At 51.9% G+C, this 15,235-nt stretch overlaps 1 long non-coding RNA gene and 5 other non-coding genes across 6 annotated transcripts; 2 read left to right on the forward strand and 4 right to left on the reverse strand.

Moving 5' to 3' along the window:
- Window positions 1-401: 401 nt before the first annotated feature.
- On the reverse strand, window positions 402-475 carry Trnan-guu (transfer RNA asparagine (anticodon GUU)). Its single transcript has one exon. It is a non-coding gene; the product is annotated as a tRNA-Asn (tRNA).
- Window positions 476-1,775: 1,300 nt separating this feature from the next.
- Window positions 1,776-1,847, reverse strand: Trnah-gug (transfer RNA histidin (anticodon GUG)). Its single transcript has one exon. It is a non-coding gene; the product is annotated as a tRNA-His (tRNA).
- Window positions 1,848-1,992: 145 nt separating this feature from the next.
- On the forward strand, window positions 1,993-4,661 carry LOC129673852 (uncharacterized). Its single transcript, XR_008719741.1, has 3 exons — window positions 1,993-2,026; window positions 3,364-3,460; window positions 4,560-4,661. It is a non-coding gene; the product is annotated as an uncharacterized LOC129673852 (long non-coding RNA).
- A 1,990-nt stretch (window positions 4,662-6,651) lies between these two features.
- Window positions 6,652-6,724, reverse strand: Trnak-cuu (transfer RNA lysine (anticodon CUU)). Its single transcript has one exon. It is a non-coding gene; the product is annotated as a tRNA-Lys (tRNA).
- Window positions 6,725-10,266: 3,542 nt separating this feature from the next.
- Trnag-ccc (transfer RNA glycine (anticodon CCC)) lies at window positions 10,267-10,337 on the forward strand. The gene has a single exon. It is a non-coding gene; the product is annotated as a tRNA-Gly (tRNA).
- A 524-nt stretch (window positions 10,338-10,861) lies between these two features.
- On the reverse strand, window positions 10,862-11,024 carry LOC129673970 (U1 spliceosomal RNA). Its single transcript, XR_008719754.1, has one exon. It is a non-coding gene; the product is annotated as a U1 spliceosomal RNA (small nuclear RNA).
- Between the last annotated feature and the right edge of the window lie 4,211 nt (window positions 11,025-15,235).

Here is a 15,235-nt window from a genome sequence, read left to right on the forward strand (position 1 = left end):
CAGAGTACTAACCACTATACGATCACGGCGAGCCACCGGCCGGCGCCAGGAGAGGCTCCGCGCTGGCGCTGTTGGCCGAGCCTCGCTGCGGGCCGCGGGGTGCTGCGCCCGGGGCGTCCGTCCGTCCGTCCGTCCGTCCGTCGCCGGGACCGAGCCGCCCGCTCCCCCCGGCCCGAGGCGGCGCCCTCGCTCCCCGCCGCCGGGGCCGGAGCTCCAAAAGGGGAGGAGCCTGGCGCGGCCGCTGCCTCCCGGCGGGGAGGCCCCGAGCCACGGGCGAGCTTCGCCTCCGCCGAGGCCCGGCTCGTGCGCGCTTCCGGGCACTAAGGGGGGACGTGGGGGCGGGAGGCGCCAGGGCCCGGCTCCCCCGGCGGCCGTTCACCAAGAAAGGACCAAAAGCCTGTCGTCCCTGGGTGGGCTCGAACCACCAACCTTTCGGTTAACAGCCGAACGCGCTAACCGATTGCGCCACAGAGACGGTGCGGGAGGCGCTCGGCCGGCGGCCTGGTGAGCCGGGAGCCCGCGGCGACCGCCGACCCCGGGAGCCGCTGTGGGAGAACGCGGCGGACAGCCAGACCCGGAGGGGAGGACGGAGCAGCCAGTCCCGAGGACACCGGATAGACCAGGGTCAGAGGGAAGGGGAGGAGGTTCTCCCCGTCAGTGGACTTGGGGAGGGGCAGGGAGGGGATGAGGGAGGGGCTGCAGCTGGGTCCGAAGTGAATACGCTGAGATAAGTTTGAAATTTAAGAATAAAGAACCTGTTAAATAATGATGGAATTATGAAGTCTGAGGTGAGTGGGTGGAACGAGAAATAACTGTCTTGGCTGAGGCAGCGCATACACAAAAGAATTTTTTCCCCTTACATAAAAAAAAAAATTACAGCAGACCTCGGTCAACCAGGGGCGACTCCTTTATTAGCCTCTCGACCCGTCCTGAGGAGCAGCCCAGCCCCGAGCGAGTTCCCCGCCTCGGGGAGGCGCGGGGATCGGCACCGAGGGCAGCGGGAGCCTCGCCGAGCGCCGCCGTCCGGAGCGCGCGGTCCACCAGCTCCGCCCCGCCCCCCGCCCCGCCCCCGCCCCGCCCCGCCCCAGCTCAGCCCCGCCCTCTCCGCCCACCGACCACACCCACGGCCCTGCGCTTTCAGCTCACGGTCACTGTCGCCCGCCCCGCGGCCCCCCCCCCGGACGCTGGTGCCCTCCCTGGGCCACGCCCACCCCCGCGGACCCCGCCCCCTCCCGCCCCGCGCTCGCCATCCTCGCGTTTCCGTCCCGGGCCCGTGGCCCGGCGGCCCCTGCGCGACCTCATCTGCATAGACCACGCCCGCCACAGAGCGGCGCTGCGACTCCGCTCCCTCCGCTCCGCGCTCCAACCCGGGTCTTTCCGGGTCCTCCCCACCGTCCAGCGCAGAGTCCCAGTCGTTCTTCTCATTCCCACCCGCTTCCCCCTGAATTCGTCTGCTCCAATTCCTCTAGATTCCTGCTCGGGTTCCTAACGTCCCTCAGGAGGGACTGTGTGGCCTGCGAGGGCAAGACACGGTTGCCTTGTCACAGCCACAGAAAACAGACAGGGTTTCCCTGTGTAGACCAGGCTGTCCCGGACTCACTTTGCAGACCAGGCTGGCCTCGATCTCGCAGAGATCCGCCTGTCACTAAGTCACTAAGCAATCTCCTCCCTGGTCTCTGGCCTCTGCACCTTCCGGTGGACCCAAGGCTGACGTGGCCGTCGGTGTCCCAAAAGAGCCTGAGGCAAAAGGTCATCGCCGGGCGAAGGGACGATAGTGCCGTGACTCGGATTCGAACCGAGGTTGCTGCGGCCACAACGCAGAGTACTAACCACTATACGATCACGGCGAGCCACGCGGAGCGACGGGCACGGGCTGCGGACGGCCGTTCAGCCCGAGCCGTGCAGCCAGACCCGGCTCAAGATAGCAATAAAGGAAGAGTTGAAACTCGGTCCTGGGATCCTTGCCGAGACGGTCTCTCGGCTGACAACACCGCCGCCTTCAGTCTCTGGACTCCTCACCGCGCAGGTACTTTTTGCCATTCTCGTGTCAATATTAATTGGTCTTGCTATTGCCACAGACTTTTTTAATTAAATGGGTTTTATTTATTTAATTGATCTCACTGCTTTTCTGCTTACAAATCAGACATAAAAATCTGACAGGAGCTTTGGCCTTCCTCCCGGTCCCCATTTCTTTGACCAATGATTTAGGTTTTTCTCTGGGGTCCCATTGGCCTGTTAGTGTTTACGGGCTGTTGTTGTTTTTTAATCCGTTAACTTTTTCTCTCCTTTGGTGACTTATGTTCTAAAACCCCTCTAGTCCTTGCCTCAGGGCCTCTGACCTGTGCCTTTCGCTTCCCGCCACCCCTGCTGAAGTGGCATTCCGCCCTTGCCGAGCTAGTCTTGACAATTTCCCTTTTCCGTCTGTGTTACAGAAATTTACAATGTATACAGTGTTCTCTCTGCGTGTACCAGATCTCATCATCGATGGGTGGGAGCCACCGCATGGGTGCTGGGAATTGAACTCGGGACCTCTGGAAAAGCAGACAGTGTCCTTAACCTCTGAGTCATCTCTCCAGCCCATAAAAATTTTCTAATTTTTAAAAGAGATATTATTATTATTAATTATTATTATTAAGAAAATAAGTGACAGCTGGGCGAGGTGGTGCACACCTTTAATCCCAGCACTAGGGAAGCAGAGGCAGGTGGATCTCTGTAGTCTGGGAACAAGCCTGGTCTACAAATCGAGTCTAGGACAGGCAGGGCGACACAGAGAAACCCTGTCTGGAAAAACCAAAAGGAAAAGAAGCGACCTCTATACCCATCGCTATGGTCATCACTTCTTCAAGCTGAACCAGGTGACCGCGTGGCGTTGGCCCTCGACCTGGAGGACTGCTGCGGGCTGTGCCGGCTGTCGGTGGATTGTTTCACATTTACTGAAGCACCCTTGTTAGGTGACTTTTTTTTTTAAGTAGGAGCTTATGTAGCCCAGGCTGGCCTCCAGTTCCCCAAGTGCTAGAGAATGGCCAGCCTCGAACTCCCCATCCTCCTGCCTCAGCTTTTCCAGCATTAGGAATTTCAGGTCTCTGCCATCAAGGCTGGCTCTGTTTTTAGAAGATAAATATTATGGCATAGATTTTCTTTTTCTTGCCCTCAGCGTTTAAAAAAAAAAAATGTTTTTGCTGTGTTCTCACATCGCTTCTGATACAGCCTTGGAAATTGCAGAAAGAAATTTGACATGAGCTATCTCTTTGTACCACGCTGTTTTCATTGGAGTTGGTCACGGCCTGACTGGGGTTTGTTCTGCATCGTGACTCTTGGATTGGGTTTCCCAGTTCTTTGAACCTCTTCCTTTGATTGTAACAGGCACCCAGACCTTATTTAGCACAACTGACTCCATGATGGAAGTTCCATTCGGGTTTCTGGATAACTGCTCTGGCTAACTGATGTATGTCAACCCATGGTATGTTTATTTTATTTTTTATTTTTATATTAATTACAGTTTATTCATTTTGTATCCCAGCTGTAGTCCCCTCCTTTGTCCCCTCCCAATCCCATCCTCCCTCCCTCATCTCCTCCCATGCCCCTCTCCAAGTCCACTGATAGGCGAGGTCCTCCTCCCCTTCCATCTGACCCTAGCCTATCAGGTCTCATCAGGACAGGCTGCATTGTCTTCCTCTGTGGCCTGGCAGGCATGCTTCCCCCTCAGGTGGAGGTGATCGAAGAGCCAGCCACTGAGTTCATGTCAGAGACAGTCCCTGTTCCCCTTACTAGGAAACCCACTTGGAGACTGAGCTGCCACGGGCTACATCTGTGCAGGGGTTCTAGGTTATCTCCATGCTTGGTCCTTGGTTGGAGTATCAGTTTTAGAAAAGACCCCTGGGCCCAGATATTTTGGTTCTGTTGCTCTCCTTGTGGAGCTCCTGTTCTCTCCAGGTCTTACTATCCCTCCTTCTTTCATAAGATTCCCTGCACTCTGCCCAAAGTTTGGTTATGAGCCTCAGAATATGTTTTGATACACTGCTGGGTAGAGTCTTTTAGAGGTCCTCTGTGGTAGGCTCCTGTCCTGTTTCCTGTTTTCTCCTTCTTCCAATGTCCATCCCATTTGTCTTTCTGAGTGAGGATTGAGCATCTTACCCAGGGTCCTCCTTCCTGATTAGCTTCCTTGGGTGTACAGATTTTAGTATGTCTATCCTATATTATAGGTCTAGTATCCACTTATAAGTGAGTATATACCGTGTGTTTCTTTCTGGTTCTGGGATACCTCACTCAGGATGACCTTTTCTAGTTCCCACCATTTGCCTGCAAATTTCATGATTTCCTTGTTTTTAATTGCTGAGTAGTATTCCATTGTATAGATGTACCACAATTTCTGTATCCATTCCTCAGTTGAGGGACATCTGGGTTGTTTCCAGCTTCTGGCCAGAGTATGTTTTTTTGTGCTTAAGAGCTCACCCTGAGAAAGGTTCAGGGCTATGTCAGGATCCTGAAAACCCAGGGTACTTTCTGCCACCTGACTAATAATGACTTTGTTTTTTGTTTGTTTCTGTTTTGTGAAACAGGGTTTTTCTAAGTAACAACTATTCTAGAACTCACTTCATAGACCAGCCTGGCCTCAAACTCACAGAGATCTGATTGCCTCTGCCTCCAAGTGCTGGAATTAAAATTATATACCACCACAACCAGCTTAAACTGAAACTTAAAGAAAAAAGAAAAATTATTTTAAAAATGAACAGATCCATGAATTGTAAAAAAAAAAAAAAAAAAAACCTTAAATGGCCTCATATGTGAAAACTGGGCTTCATCAAACGCATGGGTAGAGAAGGAAAAATGCTTGAAGAAATAATGACTGAACGATTCCCCAGCAAAAAAAAAGATTTATATTGTGGGGTATCACGTGTGTGCCTAGTGCACTAGGAAGCCAGGGGAGGGCATCAGGTCCCGAGACTGGAGTTACAGACGGTTACAGTGTGGGTGCTGAGGGCTGAACTCGGGCCTCTGCAAGGGAAGCCAGCGCTCCTAACCACTAAGCCATTTCTGCAGCCCCAGTTTGGGTGTTTTCCATTGCTTATGGATATAGTTCCCTGAGCATGGTTCTGCAGTGTGCACCCTGCTGCTAAGCCCTCTAAGGAAGCTGCCCCCTCTGGCATCTTTTAATCTCCAGTGTCTCATTTGGCTGCTTTTAAAGATGCGGGCCTGTGGAATTCAGGCACAGTGACCAAAAGTCCTTTCTTCTAACACCATGGTGCAGCTGCTTCTTTTTCACTGATGGCCTGTCGACGTGTTATAAGTCATGGCTGCCAGAGCCTTGGTATCCTTAGGGGACGGCAGTGGCTGTTGTCGCCTGTGAGTAAGCTAAATGACACTGCAGTGCACCCACAAGAGAGTGAATTTTACGGCATATAAAATGTATGTCTGTCAAACAGTTCAAACACTTGCTTGGGTAGGCTGAGGTGGACTTATTCTGAGGCGAATGGAGATTGCTGCAGGTTCCCAAAGAAAACTTGCTTTGATCCTTTTAGAGATTCAGGTTCTGTCACTGACAAGACGCCCCCAAGTCCTGGGTGATCTTGACCGTGACTGCGCTGTAGCGACTTTGAAAGGTTCAGATCATGTGGGCTCAGGGCTTTTCATGATGGGAGTCCCTGACTGTGGCCTGAGCGGATGTAGGACGAGGAATGTAGGGGTAAATTCTCACCCCCAACAGCATCCTGGTCAGGAAAGCTCTTCTGCATTAAGAACGAGAATGAGCCCTAGAAGATGCTTCACAGTTGACCTTCTCACCTCTGAGGCGATGGTGGTTCCAACAAACCCAAGAAACGGTCGATTTGATTAACCTAGGACAGGTACAGAGAGTGTTGTTAAAATAGGGTGATGGGAGCTGGAGAGACGCCTCAGAGGATCCGGGTAGCTGACAGCCCCAGGAGAGAGCCCACGCTACCCTCTAGCCTCACTGGGCACATGTGCATGGCACACAGACAAGCATGCAGGGAAAATGCCCATAAAATAAATGATAAACATTATCATTTATCATAAAATAAATGACAACGATGCCCTGCTGACTCCTGCTAAGAAAACACGTGAGCCACAAGTACAGCTTGAAGACTAACCGGTAAAGACCTGTAAGAAAGGCCCCTCACTGGATCAGCCCTTCCCCTCAGGGAGAGGCTTGTACTGGGTCCTCTTGAGCAACCTCCTTCAGTCAAACTACAAAAGACATTCTTCATGGATCCACATCTGCAAAATGAAAGCTGCTCCTCAGTCGCCGTTGCCTGATGTGCGTTGGGAAGTGAAGGCATTACGCCGTGTGACACATCTTAACTTCTTATAAACAAAGTAGGTTCCTTTAATCTCCTTTGTTAATGGCATCTAACTCTGTTTATCAAGAAAATAACTAGACTGGGCCCCACAGTAAGCTTGAGGCAGGGATAAAGAAGCACGGGATAACTACGGCTGTGCCATCTCAGGGACTTCTGCTTTGTTTTCCTTTGAGATAGGGTTCTCTTTGTAGCTATGACCTGACACTCTGTAGACTAGGCTGGCCTCAAACTCAGCTGGGTTGTGAGCCAACACATAGTTGCTGGGCACTAAATTTAGGACATCTGTTCGTAACCACTGAGCCATCATCACAGACTGCCCAAAAGTGTAAGCATCCGCCCAACGTGGGGCTCGAACCCACGACCCTGAGATTAAGAGTCTCATGCTCTACCGACTGAGCTAGCCGGGCACTTGCTGCGTCACCGCTTTTTAAGAAAAACCTTAAAATGGCTGGTGACAACTCTTTAATTTCGGCCTTTGTAAACAGAGGCCAGTGGATATGTGTGATTCTAAGACCAGAATGCGTTCCAGGACAGCCGTGGCTACACAAAGAAACCCTGTCTGAAAAGGAAACAACCAACCAAACCAAAAGAGAGTGAGAGATGGAGGGAGGGACAAAGAGAGGGACATAGAGAGGGAGGGCGAGAAGGAGGAAAAACTTTAAGTGCTAGAATCATTTTAGGTAACCTGGTCACTGGTCCCATGGACTAGCCATAAATGTCTATACAGTGTGTTCCTGCCCTGAAGCTTAGGATAACAGCAGGACTGTTGAAGTGCTCTCAAGCAGACAGCTCTGCTCTACGTTGGAGATAATCAGAAATAAGCAAGAACCTTTTCAGGTTTAGAATGCTGCACCTCTAAAATAGTGCAACTTAGTTAAATGGCTCCCTTTTTTGGGAACAAAGTTTTGTTTTTTGTTTTGTTTTGTTTTTTTTTTTTTTTTTTTTTTTGACTAACATAATTTTCCTGCTGCTCTCGGGATGAATTCCTGCCATTGAGTGTAGCTCAGCCATAATATTAAAGCTAATCGCTTTGCTGCACTTGGACTTGGCAGCCGTGAAAGCGACAGGCTGCTCCCCGATATAAATGCTGCTGTGGTTACAGCCTGCGTCCTAGGTTGCTCTCAGGATGGACTGGGAGCTGTACATTAGGATACCCCTGGATGCAAAGGACACTGGGTAATGACTCTCCTGTCCTGCAGACCTCCCCACTCTACAGCATAGATGGAAGAAGTCTGTTTTTCACTGCTGTGGCTATTTACCCCAGTTTTACTCCTGAGAAAGGATTAAAACGGCTTAGGGAAATTTGGTGCGTACATAATAATACATGGATGTTATTCGGCTCTAAGAGAAAATTAAATTGAAAAACGTTCAAGGGAATGGGTGGACTTGGAATATACACTATTAAGCAAGGTCACACGATCTCGGAAAGAAACTATGCCTTCCCTCAGACAGAGTCTAGCCAATAATAATGCAAAGATAATATATAAACAAACAAATGTAGGTGCACGTACAGCACAGCACGAGGAAAGAGAACAAGAAAGGCTGAGAGTTCAGGGGTGCGGAAGGACTCAGCGCAGGTGACGGACACCAGTCATGAAAGAGCATATATGCAGCTGGTTGGTGCTGGCACACGCCTTTGATTCCAACACTGGGGAGGGAGAGGCAGGCGGATCTCTGAGTTCAAGACCAGCCTGGTCTACAGAACAAGTTCCAGGACAGCCAGGACTACAAAGAGAAACTCTTCTCCAGAAATAGAGAGAGAGAGAGAGAGAGAGAGAGAGAGAGAGAGAGAAAGAGAATTAGAAGAGGTTATGTGACAAATAAAATATTGAAATACAACAAAGCGATTTTTACAGGTTTAAATGTATTTAACAGTTTAAGAAAGAACAATCAGAAGATTGTTCTGTTTTGTGTGTGTGTGTGTGTGTGTGTGTGTGTGTGTGTGTGTGCGCCACATCTGTGCTTGGTGCGCTTGGAGGTTAGAAGAGATGGAATTCTGGATGGTTGTGAGCAGTCTTATGGGTACTGGAAGTGGAACTTGGATCCTCTGAAAGAACAAGTGTCTTCGACGCAGAGCCATTTCTCCAGTCCCTAGTTAACATTCTTACTGAAATACAACTACATTGTTTCCCTCTCCTCCCTGACCTTCTTCTAACTCTTCTCAAGTGCTGGTGAGGATCTCCCTCCGCAACACAGAGTTAAAATTAGCAGGACCACTATTCTGCACAAGCCGGTGGCTGTGCTGGCTAGTTTTAGAGCAACTTGACACAGCTAGAGCCATTTTGGAAGAGGGAGCCTCAACCGAGAAAACGGCCCCTCCAGATTGGCCTGTGTTCTCTTGCTGACTGACGTGGGAGGGTCCGCGTGGGTGCTGCCGTTCCTGAGCTGGTGGTCCTGGATGCTCTGAGCAAGCTGAGCTGGACGGTGGGGGGGACACGCTTTTAATCCCAGCCCCAGGCACAGAGGTAGGCCAGCCTGGGGGACAGCAGAGGCTACACAGAGAAACCCTGTCTTGGAAAAAAAACAAAAGACAGTGGCACTTGACAGATTAAGGGCACACTGAGGGGACTCTGCCGGCACTAAAGCAGGTCCTAAGTGTGCACCTGACAACGCGATTCGGCCGCCTCAAGGGTCTCGGCCATCTCTCGGTGGAGCAGGACCCTCCTGTGCCCGACCAAATGCTGGCTGTGACCCGCCGTCCCACGATGTGTGCCGCTAAGCCTGTGTGAGTCCATGTCCTGGAGAAGGTCGCGCCTCCAGATTCTGTGTCATCATCCTCTGGGCTGTCACCCCCCCCCCTTGTCTTATGAGAGGTTGAGACCTTTGACCCCTGGATAGGTAGGGGCAGGTAGGTGCTCCAACTAAGATGGCTCTTCAGGCCTCGCCAGCCTCTCCGAGGGAGAAACTGAGGCAGCACAGACAGAGAGTGTGGGTGAGGCGTGGGGCAGGAAAGGGGCCCCTCGCCTGCGGTGCGGCTGAAGCCTCTCCCGGCTGAGAAGCAGAACGACCACCTTCGCCAAGCAGGATCCTGACGGAGCTATTCGCTCAGTGCATGGATATTATTTTAAACCAGCAACGAGCCGCGTCCGCCGCAGGACACTCCGCCCCAGGAACAGCTGGCGAGGGTGTCCTTACAGGCACCCGGGGGGGGGGGTTACCCTGCAGCCGTCGAGGCCCGCGCGGGTTCGGTCCCGAGTCACGCAGCGGCCGCCCCCCGCGGGGCTCAGGTCGGTGCAACCCAGGACCAGGTCCGTCCTTCCGTCCTCCCCCTCCTCCTGCTGCCTCTCCTCTCCTCCGCTCCTCCTGGGCGTCGCCAGCCGAGTGGGAAACGAGCTCCCGCTCCACAGCGGCGGCCTGGTAAACTCTCGTCGACGGAGCACACACGGCGACTTTCCTCCATCGCTTCTGGTGACCGTCTGCGGCTGCCCGAACGGCCACCGCCGGATGGCCAGGGCGCGTGGGGATGGGTTTCTCTCCTCTTCGCCCTGCCCGGCTCCCGGGTGGTCACGCCACGACGCTCCGGTTTGCGGGCTCCTTTCCTCCCACGCCGGTCCCCCGTGCCACACGCCGGGACGCCGCCAGCCCCGCGCGTGACCCGCGCGCAGACCTCGGGGCGCCGCCGCCTTCGCCCCGCCCCGCCCCCTCCTCCCGTCCAAAGCAGCGGAGACGAGCGCGGCCGGAGCAGGGCTTGGGCGTCTGGGTCACACGCGGGGCTGCCCCGGGCAGGTCCCAGGGCCTGTGTCGGGGTGTTTTTGACTGCTTCTGCGTCGGGCCTGCTCTGGGCGCTGCAAACCCGAAGCGAGGCTTCCCAGGACCACGAGCTTCCACGGGAATCAGCATTTCCCTTCAGCGAGTCCCCGACGGGGGCAGCAGAGGTAGAAGGAATTCTGCGCCCTGGAGCTCCTGGAGAGGCAAATCCGGCCCAGACCAGTAAAGGGTCTTTAAGGCCGCATGGGTGGTTCAATGGTAGAATTCTCGCCTCCCACGCGGGTGACCCGGGTTCGATTCCCGGCCAATGCAGCGCTCCTGGTTTTTCTGCCTGTCCCCCAGTTTTGAGAATCCTAGGACCAGGACTCGAGACCTGGCTGGTTTGGGCTGGAGCTGAACAGCTTTCTGCACAACAGGTGAGCACCAACAGCTGTTTAATGACTCGGCCACCCAAGGCTTTTATTCTTCTGGCCAGCAAGGCTTTTATTATTCTACGCCAGCAGGAGAAAAGAGGGTAACCCCTGTCCTGATGTCTCTCAGCGTCCCCGGGTCTCAGATTCGGAATGTCTCTCACAGGAACAGTTCCTTCTGGGGACAGCTGCTAAATAAAGCCCTGAAAATCGGGGGAAGGAGGAGACCGGAGCCCTGGCATTACTTGTAAATGCCAACCATATGCTTAAAAAAGCTACTAGTCCCCACCGAGGTTAACTTTAGTCAAAGTAGGCAAAACATGCGATAACACAAAAAATACTCAAAACCTCACTTTCGAGGGTTACAGGCACTTTACGAACCGGCCTGAACAGCTGGTCCTGAACTCCCTGTCCTTCACGGCCCGGGTCGGGGGAGCCCACAGCAGTCCCCCACTACCAGAAATTCCGCAGTCGAGTTTCCCGCATTTGGGGAAATCGCAGGGGTCAGCGCGCCCGGGGTGCAATGGGGGAGCCTCGCCCTGGGAGAACCACCTTCGTGATCATGGTATCTCCCCTGCCAAGTAAGTATGCCGCCCGGGCCCGCAGGCCGACCCAGACGCCAGCCGCTGCGCTCTGAACACAAGGTCACTTTGCCCTGGGCTCCCGCGGGCCTTCTCGGGCGAGCTCCGGTCTCCTGAGGACGTCTGCCACCCAGGGCCCCGCTTCTCCCTCCCATGCCAGGCGAAATCGGCCCAGTTTCCCAAGCCAAGCGGCCCCGGCAGCCCCTGCGCGTCCCTCATCTGCATAGCCCCCCCCCCCGCCCCTCCTCCCCTCCCCCCTCCCCTTCTTCTCCCACCTCCACCCCCCCCCCCCCCCCCCTCCACTCCGACCCTCCTCCTCTCCACCCCTACCCTCCCTCCGGCGCCCGCCCCAAAAGCCTCTCTTTGGCTTACTTCTCCTGTCTCTCAAGGTAGACTTACCATCATCCCATTTTAGCTGCCTTGTTGGCTCATTGGCAGATTTTGCGACTTTGCTTTAAGGTTGACAGCTTCTTCTCTTCCCCATAGCGTGCGCCCAAGGACTATCCCTTCTTCCTTTTCTGACGCTTACGCTGTTCTCACCATAAATTTGCTTCTCCCAAGTCTGTAGACCCCATCATCTATTATTATCTTTATCTAAACAGTCAACTTTGTGTTTTGTTTTATTTTTCCTAGACAAGGTTTTTCTGTGTAGCCCTGGCTGTCCTGGCTGTCCTTGAACTCAAAGATCTGCCTGTTTGAGCGCTGGGTCTAAAGGTATGCGCCACCGCCTAGACTCAGTCAATTTTTCCCCCCAAAACAAAATTTCAGTAATATCTTCACTTGTTTCTGATGTTCCTCAAAATTTCAGTGGAACCATCGATATTCCAGTGTAATATCCAAATTCACAATACAACTTGTTTGTTTGTTTGTTTGGTTGGTTGGTTGGTTGGTTTCAAGACAGGGTTCTCTGTGTAGCCTTGGCTGCCCTGGACTTGCTTTGCAGACCAGGCTGACTGGATCTGAGAGCTCGGCCTGCCTCTGCCTCCCTGAGTGCCTTCTTTAATTTAAACCAGCCTTGCCAGGACAGCAAACTTTGTCTACCACTTCCTGACTGAAGTAAGCAGGAGGTACCAGAGGACTCTTACACTTGGACTGCCCAGGACGCTGTTGAAGGCTGACAGATGCCTTGTGTTTTCACCCAAGTGGAGCTGGAGGAGCACAGCTTGCTTCTGGCCAAACAGCTCCACCACAGGACGGCAACAAGACAGGGAACAAGGCCGGTGGGCTCTGAGGGTTTTCTTCAGAGGAATCTCAGAAGTCCGCACACGCAACTCATCCACTCGGAGCTCTGCTATCATTTAAATTGTCCTGCACAGCCCAATTCAAGAAAGAGAAGTGGAGCCAAGCTTTGCTCCACACTCTCTTAAAAAGCACTTAAATCCAGACTCCCTGGGAGGCGGGCACTGCTCCCTCTCCTGACACCCCGTGTACGGCAGGGAGCTCCGGCTTCTTGCAGCGTGTACTGGTTGTCTTTGCTGCAAACTCCTGTCTTGTGCAGACCCCTGGTCCTGCAGTCCTTTGCTTTAGAGAATCAGGCTCACTGTGACATCAAGTCTCCACGCCCACATCCTTTCCACTCTCAGCCCCCTCTACTCCATTTGGTCTGCCATTCTCTGTCCTTCATGGTCCAGGCTGCTAACTGCCATCTTCTAGACTTCAGCTCTCTGGGGCCCCTTTGATGTGCCCACTAACCTGTGGGCACCAACCCACTAACATAGACGCACCAACATCGACACATGCTGGCAGCACAGGTCAGTCCATGTCTGGCCACGCCAGGCTGTTTTGTGGTGAGATTAACTGGGGCATCCTTCACAAAATAACTTCACTGTCATTGTGCTTTCCTGCCTTTCAATCTTTCATATCCAGCACCTTCAAGTATTTGGAGCTCCTCTGTTTAACATCCAGCAAGAGAATCCTGTCTGAAGGGTTAAAGTTTTTTTTCAGCACACAAACATCCTAAATTAGTACTTTTCCCGTGAGCATAATCTCTGGATGGTCAGAGCGTGCTTGAGCGTGTCTCAGTCTACTCTAGCTTTTCCAGACCACGTCTGAAGGTTACCCATCTCTGAGATGCTGCCGATACCCAGAGACGGGAGCTCGAAGCTTGCCGTATTCCGTGGGGAAGCCTCAGCCCTCCACGAACAGGTGGGACTTTGAAAAACTCCCTGAGGTTTTCCACGCCTACATCTCCACATTACAAGATAGGCTGGTAGGAGTGACCTCGTCACCCATTGTCCCAAACATCAAATGGCACCTGTGGGTGAAACATGGAGTCTGAGGTTTTCAATGGAATAAATATCCCATTAGCACTCACCGTTATCATTAATGTGGGTGACAGGGCCACTCCTGTTACGACAATTGACTCTTCAAATAAACACGCTCTTTCTTCTTTGCTGTTTTGACCACATCTGTGTGAGGGTGTTGGAGCCCCTAGAACAGGATTTACACATAGTGGTGAGCTGCCATACGGGTGCTGGGCATTGAACCTGGGTCTTCTGGAAGAGCAGCCAGTGCTTTTAACCGCTGAGCTATATCTCTTCTGTCTAAATATTTTTGCGAGCCCAATCCACAGACATAAATTTGGTCCCCAGCTGTTGGAAGCCAGGCACTGTGGCACACTTCTAATACCAGCAATACCAGTATTTGACAGGCTGAGCTAGAAGGACTTTGGTTTGATTCCCAGCACCCACATGGTAGGTCACAGCCATCTGAACTACCACCTGCAGTCGCAGAAAATCTTTTCTGAACTCTGTGGGCACCAAACACACACAGTGCACATACACACACAAAGAAAAACATGAAAAAAAAAAGGGTGTTTTTTTTTTGTTGTTGTTGTTGCTGCTGCTGCTGGAGATTTTTGCCAGGTAGACAGTAAGGCTTAAATGAAAGTCATATTGAAAACAAGCAAAACTATTTTCATTTGCAGATTTCTTAACTGTTAAGGAAACCCAGTAAAGGTGACTTAAACATGGGCTAACAGATGGTTTCAGGATAGTAGCCAGGTCACGGGTCAATAAACAAAAATCACCTCTGTTTCCAAGTGCTAAGGACAGAAAGGCCACCCGGGGCCGCTCTCTCTTAGTGCTGTGGGTTTGAAGCCACAGCTGTGCAAGTGCCAGCCTTTGGGATCCTGTTTTGTCTTTCTCTGAGGGGTCAGGGAAGTCCTTCTGTGCCGGGGATGTATTGCTCCCCAGGGCTAAGGCCATTGCCTGGACTCAGCCCTGGGCCTGAAATCGTCTCCTCTCTATTGTTGAAAGGCCAGGTGGCTACACGAAGCATGAAAACACATCACCCCGCACTCATGAATGTACACACTGGCAAGGTGCTGAAGACTGCCTCCCGAGCAAGAGTAATCTCTCCATTTGAGGTTGAAGTCCTGTGAACTAAAAAGAATTTGAACTAATTTTTAATGAGCACTCATTTTAATTTATTTGTTTTGAAGCCTTCTTGCTATTTAGCCCTGGGTGGCCCAGAACTCACTATGCAGACTAGGTTGTCTTTGAACTCAGAGCTCTGCCAGCCTCTGCCTCCTGAGAGATGGATGAAAGGTGTGTAATGAGCCAATATGAATAGAGGCAGTTTGGGGGAAGTTGTTATGTAACCATGCCATCTAGTATATATCCAAAAGTAGCATACAGAAGTGTGTAATTTAAGATGATATTACCTTTAAGTTGAAATCATAATCATGAAACAAAGTAATACAGCAAATTTACCATTTTTTTAAGTTTTGAATTTAAATGTGTGATGGAATGAAATAAATTAAGATCACCTGTGTACTTGGTGCAATCTTGAAACCTTTTGCTTGAATTATTTATGTGAAATTTTCCCCTTCTCCAGCTTCCATATCCTCCCCACCTCCCCAGCCAACTCCATGCCTTTTCTCTCTCTCTATCTCTTCAGCAACAAATAGAAAAAAACCAACCCAAATACACAGGCAAACAAAATGTACAAGCAAAACACCAATAAGACGAAAAGGAAAAAAAGCCCAAATAGAGCAGTATCAGACAAAAAGTGGGGAGGATATGGGCACTGGTGGAGAAGAAAAGCTTGAACACAACATGCTGAATATTAGTTTGCCAAGAGAGTGTTGGAGCAGTTGCCGCTGGCCGTGGTGGTGGAGAGGGAATCTGGCTGCTTCTAATAACATCAGGCTTACCCCACTGCAGTACCAGGCACCCAAGGGAAATGGAAGCGCTTGTCCACAAAAAGACCCCTTAAG

Source organism: Psammomys obesus, unplaced genomic scaffold (genome assembly GCF_907164565.1).
Source record: "Psammomys obesus unplaced genomic scaffold, mPsaObe1.curated_primary_1811, whole genome shotgun sequence".
In the NCBI taxonomy this organism is placed as follows: domain Eukaryota; kingdom Metazoa; phylum Chordata; class Mammalia; order Rodentia; family Muridae; genus Psammomys; species Psammomys obesus.